Source organism: Arachis ipaensis, chromosome B02, assembly GCF_000816755.2.
Source record: "Arachis ipaensis cultivar K30076 chromosome B02, Araip1.1, whole genome shotgun sequence".
Lineage (NCBI taxonomy): Eukaryota > Viridiplantae > Streptophyta > Magnoliopsida > Fabales > Fabaceae > Arachis > Arachis ipaensis.
Genome location: NC_029786.2, coordinates 79,222,109 through 79,237,065, shown reverse-complemented (window position 1 = coordinate 79,237,065; position 14,957 = coordinate 79,222,109). Strand labels below are relative to the sequence as shown.

General features: G+C 37.1%; 2 long non-coding RNA genes across 2 annotated transcripts; both read right to left on the bottom strand.

Moving 5' to 3' along the window:
- LOC110268905 lies at positions 1,437-2,671 on the bottom strand. The gene is made up of 2 exons (XR_002357654.1): positions 2,271-2,671; positions 1,437-1,654 (listed from the first exon to the last, which is right to left on the bottom strand). It is a non-coding gene; the product is annotated as an uncharacterized LOC110268905 (long non-coding RNA).
- LOC110268907 lies at positions 3,544-3,798 on the bottom strand. The gene is made up of 2 exons (XR_002357655.1): positions 3,761-3,798; positions 3,544-3,626 (listed from the first exon to the last, which is right to left on the bottom strand). It is a non-coding gene; the product is annotated as an uncharacterized LOC110268907 (long non-coding RNA).

Below are 14,957 nucleotides of genomic sequence, written 5' to 3'. Positions count from 1 at the left end.
TAAACGAATATAACTCTAAGTTTAGTTATTTATCTTGTCTTGATTCTTTATGTTAGAGGGTTATTTATTATTTTGATAAGTTTGTAAACTCATTATCTAATATTTAGTATAAATTTTATTTTTATATTTAAAAGTTTATTTGTATTAACGGTTTACTAATTTTCAAATAGAAAAAAATAAAACATATAACTATTAAAATCGATGGCAAAGTTGTCGCTTTTAAAAGTTAAAATAGACAAATCTAAATAATTAAATCGACGGCAAAGATGTCGATTTTATTCAAGCACATATCGACGGCCTTGACGTCAATTTTATTAAACATATTATAGACAAAAGTGTTGTTGATTTTATTGAGTTAAATATCGACACAAAGGCTGTCGATTTTATTGAATCAATTATCGACAAAGAGGACGTCGATTTTAAATAATAATATCGACGGCAATGTTGTCGATTTTATTAAGAATGTAAAATTCTCACACCCATATTACAGACGGAACTGACGTCGATTTTATTAAATTATTATCGACGGCCATGAAAGCCGTCGATTTTATTAGCATTTTGAAAAATCGACAGGCTTTATAGCGACCAACTGCGCCGTCTATTTTGCCGTCGAATTTCAATATTATCGACGGCTAAGCCGTCGATTTGGCCGTCGATTTTAACGATGTTTCTTGTAGTGCTATTCTTTCGTGGCCATAGGTCTATGGTCACGGTTTTTTTATCTATAGTCACAGTTTCTATGGTCACGGTTTCAATTTTCAAAATCCGACTCTTTAGGCCACGTTTTTTCACCGTGACCATAGGTTAATCTATGGTCACGTGTGAAAACCGTGATCATAGCCTTATCTATGGTCACGGTTTTCACTGTGACCAAAGCCTCTATGGTCACCCCTCCTTAAAACCGTGACCATAGCCTTATCTATAGTCATGATTTTAGGTCACCCTTCCTTAAAACCGTGGCCATAGCCCTATCTACCATAGCCTATATGGTCACCCCACTTAAAATCGTGACCATAGCCCTATCTATGGTCACGGTTTGACCATAGCCTCTATGGTCACCCCTCTTTAAAATCGTGACCATAGCCTTATCTATGGTCACGGATTTTTCCGTGGCCATAGCCTTATCTATGGTCACGGTTTTTCACCGTGGCCATAGCCTCTACGGTCACCCCTCCTTAAAACCGTGATCATAGGTACTCTATGGTCACGATTTTTGCCGTGGCCATAGCCTCTATGGTCACCCCTCCTTAAAACTGTGACCATAGCCTTTTCTATGGTTACGGTTTTTACCGTGACCATAGCCTTATCTATGGTCACAGTTTTTTAAAATGGTGACTATAGCCTGTTGTTATTTATGAGATTTAATTTTTTTAAATTATAATCACATCCCAAAATGATGATAACCACAAAATAAATCTAAAAATAAGAAATTCAAGAAATCTAAATCATAAAAGTTTCATTATAAGATAGATATGTTTAATTTTTAGTCTAAACAACACAAATCAAAATAGAGTGTAATTTTTCTAATTACATGTAATACCTCAAAAAGTACACAACACATCAAAATATTACATTTACATAACTAAGGTCATTGTAAGACCCATCCCATGTGATATTTGTATGGAACATATTTTCTTCATCACATCATGTCTTCCTGCACGCAAAAGAAATAAACATGTTAGAATAGAACAAAAATGCTTTTGATGATGCAGTACATATGTAGCAAAAGAAGGAAAATATTCATCCACAACAACACTCAAAAATTATTCACAACTATTATTTTAATATGTTGAATTTTCTTATGAGTAAAACTCCTTTTTCTTTATTCGAATTCATTTTTCATTTCCCTTCCAAGTTCGAATTATGTGCTAATTAGTGATCACTAAATACTATTAATTTAATAATTAGTTGGCACATAAAAGGTGGGATTCATTTTTAAATAATGTTAAAAATCACCAGCAAATAAACCTTGGCAAAGATTCATATATAGACAGTTGTTATAATAACCGATAATTAAGTTCTTAAAAAAATACCAAGTGACAAGCAATTGAGACATCATGAGTAAAAAGCAAAGATACAACAAATATGAACTTTGTTTTTCTTAAAATATTCTTTCATTAACATAGAATAGAGAGCAACATACAACTGATTTCCATGCATAAATATAAATGATTCACAATCCTAAAACCTTAACTTTAACTCAAATTCATGATATATCATTTACCAAAAGCATATTATTAATTTAACTACTAATTTTGAACAGTACTTACTTCCATATCCTTTGATACATGGTTCGATCCAAGTGAAGGAGGAATGTTTCGCCGCGCATCATTTAGTGCACTACTCGCGTCAGGTGGAGATTGTTGGGCAGATTTTATCATTATTTGCACTTGTTCTGCACTCATACCAGGATTGACTTGTTGCAACAACGTTTTAATTAAGTTTGTTAAACCATCCAACTTGAAAGTTAAGTTATTTTGATTTTTCTCCATAGTTGAAACCACTTCATTATGTTGTTGTTGCATTTGTCGGATTTCCTTATCCTTTTTAAGAGAGGATTTTGTGACTGATCGACCATAGAAACGAACTCTACCATGTCTCTCCTTTTCGAAAACTGTTTGAACTGCTTCATCATCATTGTATTTTGCTTGTTTCAAATTTTGAAGGTGTTCCTATTACACACAAATAAAATCAAAATAAATGCATGCAGCCAAATGCTTCAGAATCATCTTTTATGTTCCCGAATCAGTCTCTCCTTTTTTGCTCGTACGAGTTACAAGAAACATCTCAGATTGTGATGGATCTTCATTGTCCTCCTTCTTTGCACACTACAAGAAACCACCAAAACGTGACTAAGTAAACACACATAACATGAAAGATGCAAAAATACTTAAAATAAAAAGCACAAAAAAATACCAATTCAGCGCGTACTAATTCAAAACTAATTGGACCCATTCGATGATTCCATTTTTGCTTGGATCTGTTTTCACAATTTTTGTTAGAAATAACCTACATTTGTTGCAATATAAAATTACATAGAGTTAGTTAAATACACCATACCATCATTAAAGCCAAGAGAGTTGTGAAAATAACTTACTTTGATGGTATCAAGCCTCCAAAATTGAACTAATTTTCGAAAATGTAGTTCAGGTACAGTCATTGGACAATTTTTCATCATCTTTCTAAATGAGTTGTACGGTGTATAGTGATATTTTTTTATGCATTTCTTAAATTGCTTCCATGCCTCTCCAATAGTATGTATCACCCAAGGCTCAGTATCACTAGGAATGTTATATTTAGACTATGAATAAATAATGAATTATGTTATTTTACCATACATGCTAAGCCTATTTGTAAACAATTTAAAAAGGAGAATGATCGACTCACCTTTGCATAATCCAACATTGGAGTTTTAATTTCACAGGACACAGCTTGCCAATTAGTATATAATAACGTGACCAAATTAGAGTTTCTTGCAAGTGTACCCAAGAACCGACTAAACAATTGAACCTGTGTCTTTGTTGGGCCTATGGGTTTGCCGTTGTACCATGTTAACTCTATTTGTGTCTCCATAGCATGAATATGCTTGAGTTGGGTGGGACCACGAACTTTTTTCTTTTTGGTACCTATTTCCAATGTCATTACTAGAAAATATTAACAAGAATACTAATCTAATGAATAAAAGAGTAATCTACTAAATACAAGAGTTAGGTTGGTGTCTTTCACTATTTGCTATTGAAAAAAGGGATAAAAGTATTACCGAGTTGACTGTCACTACTATCACTAACGGTTGGATTGTGATCATCATAATCATATTCATATTCTTCATCATTTTCATCTAATGATATCCCATATTTTTTGAAGAATTCATCTAAAGTCATAGCTGGGATAAGAGACCCAATCTTACGTTCTTCTTCGTTGGCATATTCTTCATTCGATTCCTTCATTGGCATCTTATTGGTCGGCTTCTTGCTTTGACCATCAGCGTCATTGGTATTTATCTTGACTTTATCACCCTCCACCTTTGATTTCTTCATTGGTACCTTCTTCCTAAACGGCTTCTTCCCACCTTGATCCTCATGTTCATTGGCTTTCATCTTGACTTGATTTTCTTCGTTGAAATTCTTTGTTGGATGTAAGAATCAGAGTTTTCATGAATAAAATAATTTAAATGCCTAAATTAGGTTCCAAAAAGTTAGAATGAGAATTTGGGGATTTAAATATGATTTTTGGACTTAGTAGGTCTTTCCGAGTCAGAAAATGTGTTTTCTGCGAAAAATCGTGAAAAACTGCGAACCGACAGTTGAACCGGTCGAACCGGTTTAAGTCTGCCCAGTACTATACGAGAAAAAGTGAAAACAGTCGAAAACCTTAGAAAAATATTAGAAATGGAAAACCGAACATTAGTGTTAAAGGTTTGGCCCAAAGTTGGGTCGAACGGGCTAAAAACGCTAACGGGTTGGACCGGGCCCAAGTTGGGTCCAAGCCTAACATATAAAAGCAAGTTATGAGACCATTTGGCCTCATTTTTCAGAAAAGAAAGAGAGAGGGACGGTGAGAAGAGAGAAGAGAGGTGAGGGTGGGTGACACACTGATACTATTCACATCCACCTTCCGAGAGCCATAACTTTTGATCTGGAGCTCCGATTGACGAGCCGTTTGCGGCCACGCAAAGCTCTCGATGAGCTCTTCCTTTCTATCTAAGCTTTGCTGGTAAGATCTCTTATTTCACGCCCCAGTTTCCTTCCCTAATTTTCTGCGCGTTTTTGGGTTGGGGTTTTGAGCAAGTTTTGTGGTTTTACTTGTTTAGGTGATCTCTATTAGTGGGTAATTATTGAAAATTGCCCCACTCCTATTTGGACAAGGTAAAGTGCTCATAAAACCTTGTAGTGTTATATGTTGTGGTTTTCTAGGTTTTGATTTTGGTGATATATGTGTTGTTAGTTTGAGCTTTGGTATTTGTTGGAGTTGGTTGAGGCTTTGGATCAAGTTTAGTGGCTTCATTTTGGTGTTCGGTGTGTTTGGGAATCGGCCAAAGTATGGTTTTGATTTTTTTATGTAATATGTAATGTTTCTGGACACTTAGGCTAGTTGACCCTAAGATAGGATTGAATGATATTGGTGTATGAATAATTATATGTGAATTGATGCAATTGTTGGTTATATTGGATTATTGTGGTTGATGATGATTAGTGGAGATTATTGGTATTAATGAGTATTGATGATTGGTGTTGTTGATGAGGGTTGTTGATATGGTTGTTGAGTTGTTAAATGTTGAGGTATGATGATTTATGATGAATTGATGAGTTTTGGTTATGTTGATGAAAGTGTTGCATGGTAATTAATGATTTGGAATGATTGATAAATGGTTATATTGATGTTGGTAGTTTGATATGGGAGATTGGTATTGAAATTGATGATAGAATAATGATTGGTGAATGTATTGGTGGGGAAAATTGTTTGTAATGTTATATGTTTGAGAATTGAGATTGAGAATTATGAAGTGTAATGGAAAAATAGGTGTGAATGATGAATGGTGACCCAAAAGGGTAGATTGTATTGTAATTGGAGTTTGGAATGGTTTGAATTGGTTTTGGATTGAGTGTTGGTTAAAAATGAGGTTTTGAGGTTTTTGGGTAAAAATGGATTTTTGGTGAACTTTGACGGATCATAACTTGAGCCTCAAAGCTTGAAATTGCATGAAACTTATTTTAAATTAAAGATAGATTTGAGATCTTTAAATTGATATAAAGTTTGTAAAATTTGGATTTTTGTAGAAGAAGTTATGATCATTCAAAGTTTGGTGTCAAAATCTGAAATTTTGCAAAGTTGCAGAATTTTGGGATTTCTGGTATGTGCGTACGCACAGCCTTATGCGCACGCACAACCCTACAAAATTTTAATCCTGTGCGCATGCACAGATCTGTGCGTACGCACAGGCAGGGATAGACGTGCTGTTTGCAGCGTTAGCACAGCTTGTGTGCGCACACACCAATGAGGAATTACAACCTGTGCGTACGCACAGCCCTGTGCGCACGCACACGTTGGGAAGGTCAGTCTGTTAGGGGCACTAGCACAACTTGTGCGAGTGAACAGACTTGTGAATTTTTGTACCTGTGTGTACGCACACTTTTAAAAATCTTCCTGGGCATGCACACGCACACCCCTGTGCGTACGCACACGCCCTGTTTCTCAAATTTAAAACTTATTTTCAACTATTTCACCTTCTCAGCAAGCTTGTAAGCCTCTGTGATACCATTTTAAGACTCTTGGGCTCAATTTTGGATATTGGAACATGGAAAATGGAGGTTTAGGTTTCTGGTGTAGTGAGGATGGGTTGGTTGAGAGAGAAGGAAGAGTGGTGAATACGGTGAGTGCTGACAACGAATTTGAGAAACTGATGAACTAAGGAGTTCGGAATGGAACTTATGAATTGATGATGGTTGTGATGAGTATGAGTGGAAGTGTGCTATGAGCAGTGGCCTCTAAGATTGAATACGTGATTGTGATATGTATTGTTATCCATCGTGGGGGCTGTGGCAGTCTCCCACCTACGTTCGGATGTGAGAGTTGAAGCTGGGCTTCTCACTCATATTTCTCGCAACCAGAGGAAGGTGGTAGGGTACACTCCCTCGGAATGTTTCCCTCTGAAAGGAGAAGGTGGTAGGGCACTTATCCCTTGGTATTATCCCTCCTGAAAATGCGATTTCTCTCTGATTGCAAGGTGGTAGGGCACTAACCCACGGAATCATGCGGCAACCAGAGGAAGGTGGTAGGGCACGCTCCCTCGGAATATTTTCCTCTAAAAGGAGAAGGTGGTAGGGCACTCATCCCTCAGAATTATTCCTCCTTATGCGCAATAGAGAGACTAATCCGGGAGTTGTCGATCGGATTTTCTGTCGGGTTCGGCATTATAACTGACATGTGATATCACAGCCAATAGGATAGACATTCATCATATGCATCTTCTATATGCTTGCTTGCTTTGTTTACTTAAGCTTGCCTAATTGTATAACGTGCCTACTTGCTTCTTGAATTACTTGCTGTAAATAAATACTATCTGTGTTTTACTTGCTTGCCTTTATCTCGTATTTGTCTGGTACTGAGGAGGTTAGGTAGGTGGTGGCGATGGGATCGCACGGAGGTTAGGTTGGCGAAGGCTGTGGGATACAGTGGTGTGATTAATATTAGTTAGAATCCTTTAAGTTTAGAAAACCATGTTTATTGTTTAAGGTTTATGTTAATTATATTTGTTCTAAGCTTGAATATCGGTTTGAAGTGAAGTTCTAGGATTGCCTTTGGCATCCCAGAGCCTTACATCTTACATTATTGGGCACTGTTACCATACTGAGAACCTCTGGTTCTCATACCATATTTCTGTTGTATTTTTCAGATGCAGGTCGCAACCTACCTCGGTGAGTTGCTTGGATGGTGACAGAAGCGGAGGATCCGGATACCTTTTGGAGTCTTTTTGATTTATTTTGTTTAAACATATCTCACTTTTGTATTTTGTTTTTCCTAGAGGCTTTTATTTGAGAGAACAAAACTTGTATAAGCCCTTTCGAACTACAGTCTTCTGGTTGTCTGTATATATGGCTAGCCGGCTTAAACTCCGCGAGCTGTGGCTAGATTCTTATGATACTATGCTATGATATTTTGCTATACTATATTTATTTCTTGTGCTTTAAGTTAGTAGCTTCGCTAGTATATTTTGCACTTTTCAAATCCTGTTTTTGAGCTATATCCTTCATCAGGCTTCTAGAATATATTATTTCCTTCTATATATAAATATGTATAAGCCTTAGGGTAATTGGGGTGTTACAACATCTTGATTTGATCCTCACCGTCTCTGATGTTTGTTATCTTCTTGTTTGCCATTTTGCTTTGACCTTCATCATCAACTCTTGTCATCTCCTTTTTCGGCATCTTGCCCTTTTTCCTTATCTCATGTTTACTACTATTAGCCCCACATGCAGCTAAAACATGTTCCCTTTTGATTTGAAATTTTTTTATCAATGAATAAGCACTTGTGAATTGATTTTTTCCTGAATTTTTTACTGGACTCCTCATCTTCAAGGGACTTCTTTGTGACTCTATTTGTGATAGGGTCCTTAACCTTTTTTTTAAGAATTTTCTTCATTGTTCATCCTGTATAAAAAAAAGAAGTCAAATAAAGCATCAACATAATTCATTTGCATGAAGAGATAAAAATAAAGCATCAACACTAACATTTGCCAAAATCAAAAGAAAGAAGAAAACTTTATCAGCTTCCCAATTTATCATTGATCCGATTCCTAGTTATCATTTTTTTAATAAAGAAATGGTCATATGCAATAATCATAGTCATATATATATATATAAAATTAAGCACCAGGCTTTTTTTGGGTAGAGGGCTAAGGTAATGTATTAGAAAATGTTAAAAAATAAAGCATCATGGACAATTTGTGTACTACCTTGATGAGCGGATAATTTATACGCTTTTTGGCATTGTTTTTACATAGTTTTTAGTATGATTTAGTTAGTTTTTAGTATATTTTTATTAGTTTTTAATTAAAATTCACATTTCTGGACTTTACTATGAGTTTGTATGTTTTTCTGTGATTTCAGGTATTTTCTGGCTGAAATTGAGGGATCTGAGCAAAAATCAGATTCAGAGGTTAAAGAAGGACTGCAGATGCTGTTGGATTCTGACCTTCCTGCACTCAAAGTGGATTTTTTGGAGCTACAGAACTCCAAATAGTGCGCTCTCAATTGCGTTCGAAAGTAGACATTCCGGGCTTTCCAGCAATATATAATAGTCCATACTTTGCCTGATTTTAGACGACACAAACTGGCATTGAACGCCAGAAACAGGTTGCAAAGTGGAGTTAAACGCCAGAAACAGGTTACAAACTGGCGTTCAACTCCAAGAGAAGCCTCTACACATGTAAAGCTCAATGCTCAGCCCAAGCACACACCAAGTGGGCCCCGGAAGTGGATTTCTGCATCATTTACTCATTTCTATAAACCATAGTAACTAGTTTAGCATAAATAGGACTTTTTACTATTGTATTTACGTCTTTTGGATATCTTTGGATTATATTTTGATCCTTTGATCACGTTTGGGGGCTGGCCATTCGGCCATGCCTGGACCTTATCACTTATGTATTTTCAACGGTAGAGTTTCTACACACCATAGATTAAGGTGTGGAGCTCTGCTGTTCCTCATGAATTAATGCAAAGTACTACTATTTTTCTATTCAATACAAACTTATTCCGCTTCTAAGATATTCATTCGCACTTCAATGTGAATGCGATGATCGTGACAATCATCATCATTCCCAACTTATGAATGCGTGCCTGATAACCACTTCCGTTCTACCTTAGATTGAATGGGTATCTCTTGGATATCTAATACAGGGGACCGAGTCCGAGATATTAGAATCTTCGTGGTATAAGTTAGAACCCATGGATGGCCTGAGATCTGGAAAGTCTAAACCTTGTCTGTGGTATTCTGAGTAGGATATGAGAAGGGATGACTGTGACGAGCTTCAAACTCGCGAGTGCTGGGCATAGTGACAGACGCAAAAGGATCAATGGATCCTATTCCAGTATGATCGAGAACCGACAGATGATTAGCCATGCAGTGACAGCGCATTGGACCATTTTCACAGAGAGGATGGGATGTAGCCATTGACAACGGTGATGCCCTACATACAGCTTGCCATGGAAAGGAGTAGGAATGATTGGATGAAGACAGCAGGAAAGCAGAGGTTCAGGAGGAACGAAAGCATCTCTATACGCTTATCTAAAATTCTCACCAATGAATTACATAAGTATCTCTATTCCAGTTTATATTTTATTTATGTTTTTATTATTAATTCACCATAACCATTTGAATCCGCCTGACTGAGATTTACAAGGTGACCATAGCTTGCTTCAGGCCGACAATCTCCGTGGGATCGACCCTTACTTACGTAAGGTTTATTACTTGGACGACCCAGTGCACTTGCTGGTTAGTTATGCGAAGTTGTGATAAAGAGTTGAGATTACAATTGTGCGTACCAAGTTTTTGGCACCATTGATGATCACAGTTTCGTGCACCAAGTTTTTGGCGCCGTTGCCAGGGATTGTTCGAGTTTGGACAACTGACGGTACATCTTGTTGCTCAGATTAGGTAATTTTATTTTAATTTTAAGCTTTTTATTTCTAATTTTCGAAAAATACAAAAAAATATTTCTTTAATTTGGAAAATATCTTTCCCGTATTCTATCATAAAATTTCGAAAATTTGGGTTGACTTTTTCAAAAATTTTTCAAAATTAGTTATTTCTTATGAGTCAAATCAAATTTTCATTTTAAAAACTCTATCTTTTTCAAATCTTTTTAAAAAAAATCAAATCTTTTTCAATTTTTCTTTCATATTTTCGAAAATTTCAAATTAATTTTCAAAATCTTTTTCTTATTTTTATTCCATATTTTCGAATTCAATGCTAACAATTAATGTGATTGATTCAAAAATATTAAGTTTGTTACTTGCCTAATAAGAAAGGTTCAGTCTTTAAATTTTAAAATCAAATCTTTTTGTTTCTTGTTAGTCAAGTAATCAACTTTAATTTTCAAAATCAAATCTTTTTGTTTCTTGTTAGTCAAGTAATCAACTTTAATTTTCAAAATCAAATCTTTTTAAAATTCTTTTTCAAATCTTTTTCAAATCAAATTTCAATCACATCTTCTTCAAAATTTAATTTCAAAATCTTTTCTAACTTTTTATCTTTTCAAATTTGATTTTCAAATCTTTTTCAATTAACCACTTTACTTTTTATTTGATTCTTATCTTTTTCAAAACTACCTAACTAACTCCCTCTCTAATTTTCGATCCCTTCCCTCTTTCTCAAATTTCCTTTTTAATTAACTAATTGTTTGATTTCAATTTAATTTGATTTCAAATTTAATTTTCAAATTTTAACTTTAATTTTAAAATATTTTTATTTTATTTTATTTAAATTTTCGAATTCTTCTCTTCCTCACCTCCTTCTATTTATTTATTCATCTACTAACACTTTTCCTCCACCCAAAAATTCGAACCCCATCCCCCTCTCTGTGTTCGAATTTTTCCTCTTCTCCTTCTTACATTCTTCTCTTCTTATACTTGCATAAGGAATCTCTATACTGTGACATAGAGGATTCCATATTCTCTTTTGTGTTCTCCTCTTTTTCATATGAGCAGGAACAAGGATAAGAACTTTCTTGTTGAAGCTGATCCTGAACCTGAAAGAACTCTGAAGAGGAAGCTAAAGCTCAACTCTCTGGAGAAAATCTGACAGAAATTTTCGAAAAGGAAGGAGACATGGCCGAAAATAATAACAATGCAAGGAAGATGCTTGGTGACTTTACTGCACCAAATTCCAATTTACATGGAAGAAGCATCTCAATCCCTGCCATTGGAGCAAACAATTTTGAGCTTAAACCTCAATTAGTTTCTCTGATGCAACAGAACTGCAAGTTTCATGGACTTCCATCCGAAGATCCTTTTCAGTTCTTAACTGAATTCTTGCAGATCTGTGATACTGTTAAGACCAATGGGGTTGATCCCAAGGTCTACAGGATTATGCTTTTCCTGTTTGCTATAAAAGACAGAGCTAGAGTATGGTTGGACTCTCAACCTAAAGATAGCCTGAACTCTTGGGATAAGCTGGTCACGGCTTTCTTAGCCAAGTTCTTTCCTCCTCAAAAGCTTAGCAAGCTTAGAGTGGATGTTCAAACCTTCAAACAAAAGGAAGGTGAGTCCCTCTATGAAGCTTGGGAGAGATACAAGGAACTGACCAAAAAGTGTCTTTCTGACATGCTTTCAGAATGGACCATCCTAGATATATTCTATGATGGTTTGTCTGAGCTATCAAAGATGTCATTGGACCACTCTGCAGGTGGATCCATTCACCTTAAGAAAACGCCTGTAGAAGCTCAAGAACTCATTGACATGGTTGCAAATAACCAGTTCATGTACACTTCTGAAAGGAATCCTGTGAGTAATGGGACGCCTATGAGGAAGGGAGTTCTTGAAATTGATACTCTGAATGCCATATTGGCTCAGAACAAAATATTGACTCAACAAGTCAATATGATCTCTCAGAGTCTGAATAGATTGAAGGAATCATCCAACAGTACTATAGAGGCATCTTTTGAAGAAGAAGCTTATGATCATGAGAACCCTGCAATAGCAGAGGTGAATTACATGGGTGAACCCTATAGAAACACCTATAATCCCTCATGGAGGAATCATCCAAATTTCTCATGGAAGGATCAACAAAAGCCTCAACAAGGCTTTAATAATGGTGGAAGAAACAGGTTTAGCAATAGCAAGCCTTTTCCATCATCCACTCAGCAACAGACAGAGAATTCTGAGCAGAATCCATCTAGCTTAGCAAATATAGTCTCTGATCTATCTAAGGCCACTTTAAGTTTCATGAATGAAACAAGGTCCTCCATTAGAAATTTGGAGGCACAAGTGGGCCAGCTGAGTAAAAGAGTCACTGAAACTCCTCATAGTACTCTCCCAAGCAATACAGAAGAGAATCCAAAAAGAGAGTGCAAGGCCATTGATTTAACCATCATGGCCGAACCTACAAGGGAGGGAGAGGACGTGAATCCCAGTGAGGAAAACCTCCTGGGACGTCCAGTGATCAACAAGGAGTTTTCCTTTGAGGAACCAAAAGAATCTGAGGCTCATCTAGAGACCATAGAGATTCCATTAAACCTCCTTATGCCATTCATGAGCTCTGATGAGTATTATTCTTCTGAAGAGAATGAAGATGTCACTGAAGAGCAAGTTGCCAAGTACCTTGGTGCAATCATGAAGTTGAATACCAAGTTATTTGGTAATGAGACTTGGGAAGATGAACCTCCCTTGCTCATCAATGAACTGAGTGATCTGGATCAACTGACATTGCCTCAGAAGAAATAGGATCCTAAAAAGTTCTTAATACCTTGTACCATAGGCACCATGACCTTTGAGAAGGCTCTATGTGACCTCGGGTCAGGGATAAACTTCATGCCACTGTCTGTAATGGAGAAACTAGGAATCTTTGAGGTGCAAGCTGCCAAAATCTTATTAGAGATGGCAGACAACTCAAGAAAACAGGCTTTTGGACAAGTAGAGGACGCGCTAGTAAAGGTTAAAGGCCTTTACATCCCTGCTGATTTCATAATCCTAGACACTGGGAAGGATGAGGATAAATCCATCATCCTTGGAAGACCCTTTCTAGCCACAGCAAGAGTTGTGATTGATGTGGACAGAGGAGAATTTATCCTTCAACTGAATGAGGACAACCTTGTGTTTCAAACTCAAGGATCTCCTTCTGTAACCTTGGAGAGAAAGCAGGAAAAGCTTCTCTTACTGCAGAGTCAACCAAAGCCCACAAAGTCAAACTCTAAGTTTGGTGTTGGGAAGCCACAACCAAACTCTAAGTTTGGTGTTGAACCCCTACATTCAAACTCTAAGTTTGGTGTTGGAGGTTCCAACCTTGATCTGATTATCTGTGAGGCTCCATGAGAGCTCACTGTCAAGCTATTGACATTAAAGAAACACTTGTTGGGAGACAACCCAATGTTATCTAATTATATTTATTTATTTTCTATTGTTATTTCGTGTTTTATTAGGTTGATGATCATGTGGAGTCACAAAAACTACTGAAAAATCAAAAAAAAAATGAAAAACAGCAGAAAAAAAAATAGCACACCTTGGAGGAGAGCAGTCTGGCGTTTAAACGCCAGAAACAAGCATCTGTCTGGCGTTTAACGCCAGAAACAGGTACCAAGCTGGCGTTTAACGCCAGAAACCAGCATCTACCTGGCGTTAAACGCCAGAAACAAGCTGCATTTGGGCATTTAACGCCAGAAATAGGCAGCAGTCTGGCGTTAAGCAGGAGTGCATAGCAAGGGCGTTTCACACGCCTAATTGGGGCAGGGATGTTAAGTCCTTAACCCCACTTGATCTGTGGACCCCACAGGATCCCCACTTTTTCTTCTCTCCTCTTCACACCTTTTCATAACTCTCTTCCCCAAATACCCTTCACCAATCAACTCAATCACTCTTCTCCATCACCTCTTCACCACTCACATCCATCCTCTCTTCCCCAAAAACCCCACCTACCTTCAAAATTCAAACTATTTTCCCTCCCAAACCCAACCCTAATGGCCGAATCTTAACCCTCCCCCAACTTCTATATAAACCCCTCATTCTTTCTTCATTTTCACACAACACAAACCTCTCTTCTCTCCCTTGGCCGAAACAACCTCTCTCTCCCTCTCCTCCGTTTCTCTTCTTCTCCTTCTTCTTTCTTTCTTCTTTTGCTCGGGGACGAGCAAATATTTTAAGCTTGGTGTGGTAAAAAGCATAGCTTTTTATTTTTCCATAACCATTAATGGCACCTAAGGCCAGAGAAACCTCTAGAAAGAGGAAAGGGAAAGCAATTGCTTCCACCTCTGAGTCATGGGAGATGGAGAGATTCATCTCAAAGGTCCATCAAGACCACTTCTATGAAGTTGTGGCCAAGAAGAAAGTGATCCTTGAGGTTCCTTTCAAGCTCAAAAAGAATGATTATCCAGAGATCCGACTTGAGATCCAAAGAAGAGGTTGGGAAGTTCTCACCAACCCCATTCAACAAGTCGGGATCCTAATGGTTCAAGAGTTCTATGCAAACGCATGGATCACTAGGAACCATGATCAAAGTGTGAACCCAAATCCAAAGCATTGACTTACTATGGTTTGGGGAAAATACTTAGATTTCAGTCCGGAGAATGTAAGGCTGGCGTTCAACTTGCCAATGATGGAAGAGAACGCACGCCCCTACACAAGAAGGGTCAACTTTGATCAAAGGTTGGACCAAGTCCTCATAGACATATGCGAGGAAGGAGCTCAATGGAAAATTGACTCAAGAGGCAAGCCGGTTCAACTTAGAAGGCATGACCTCAAACTAG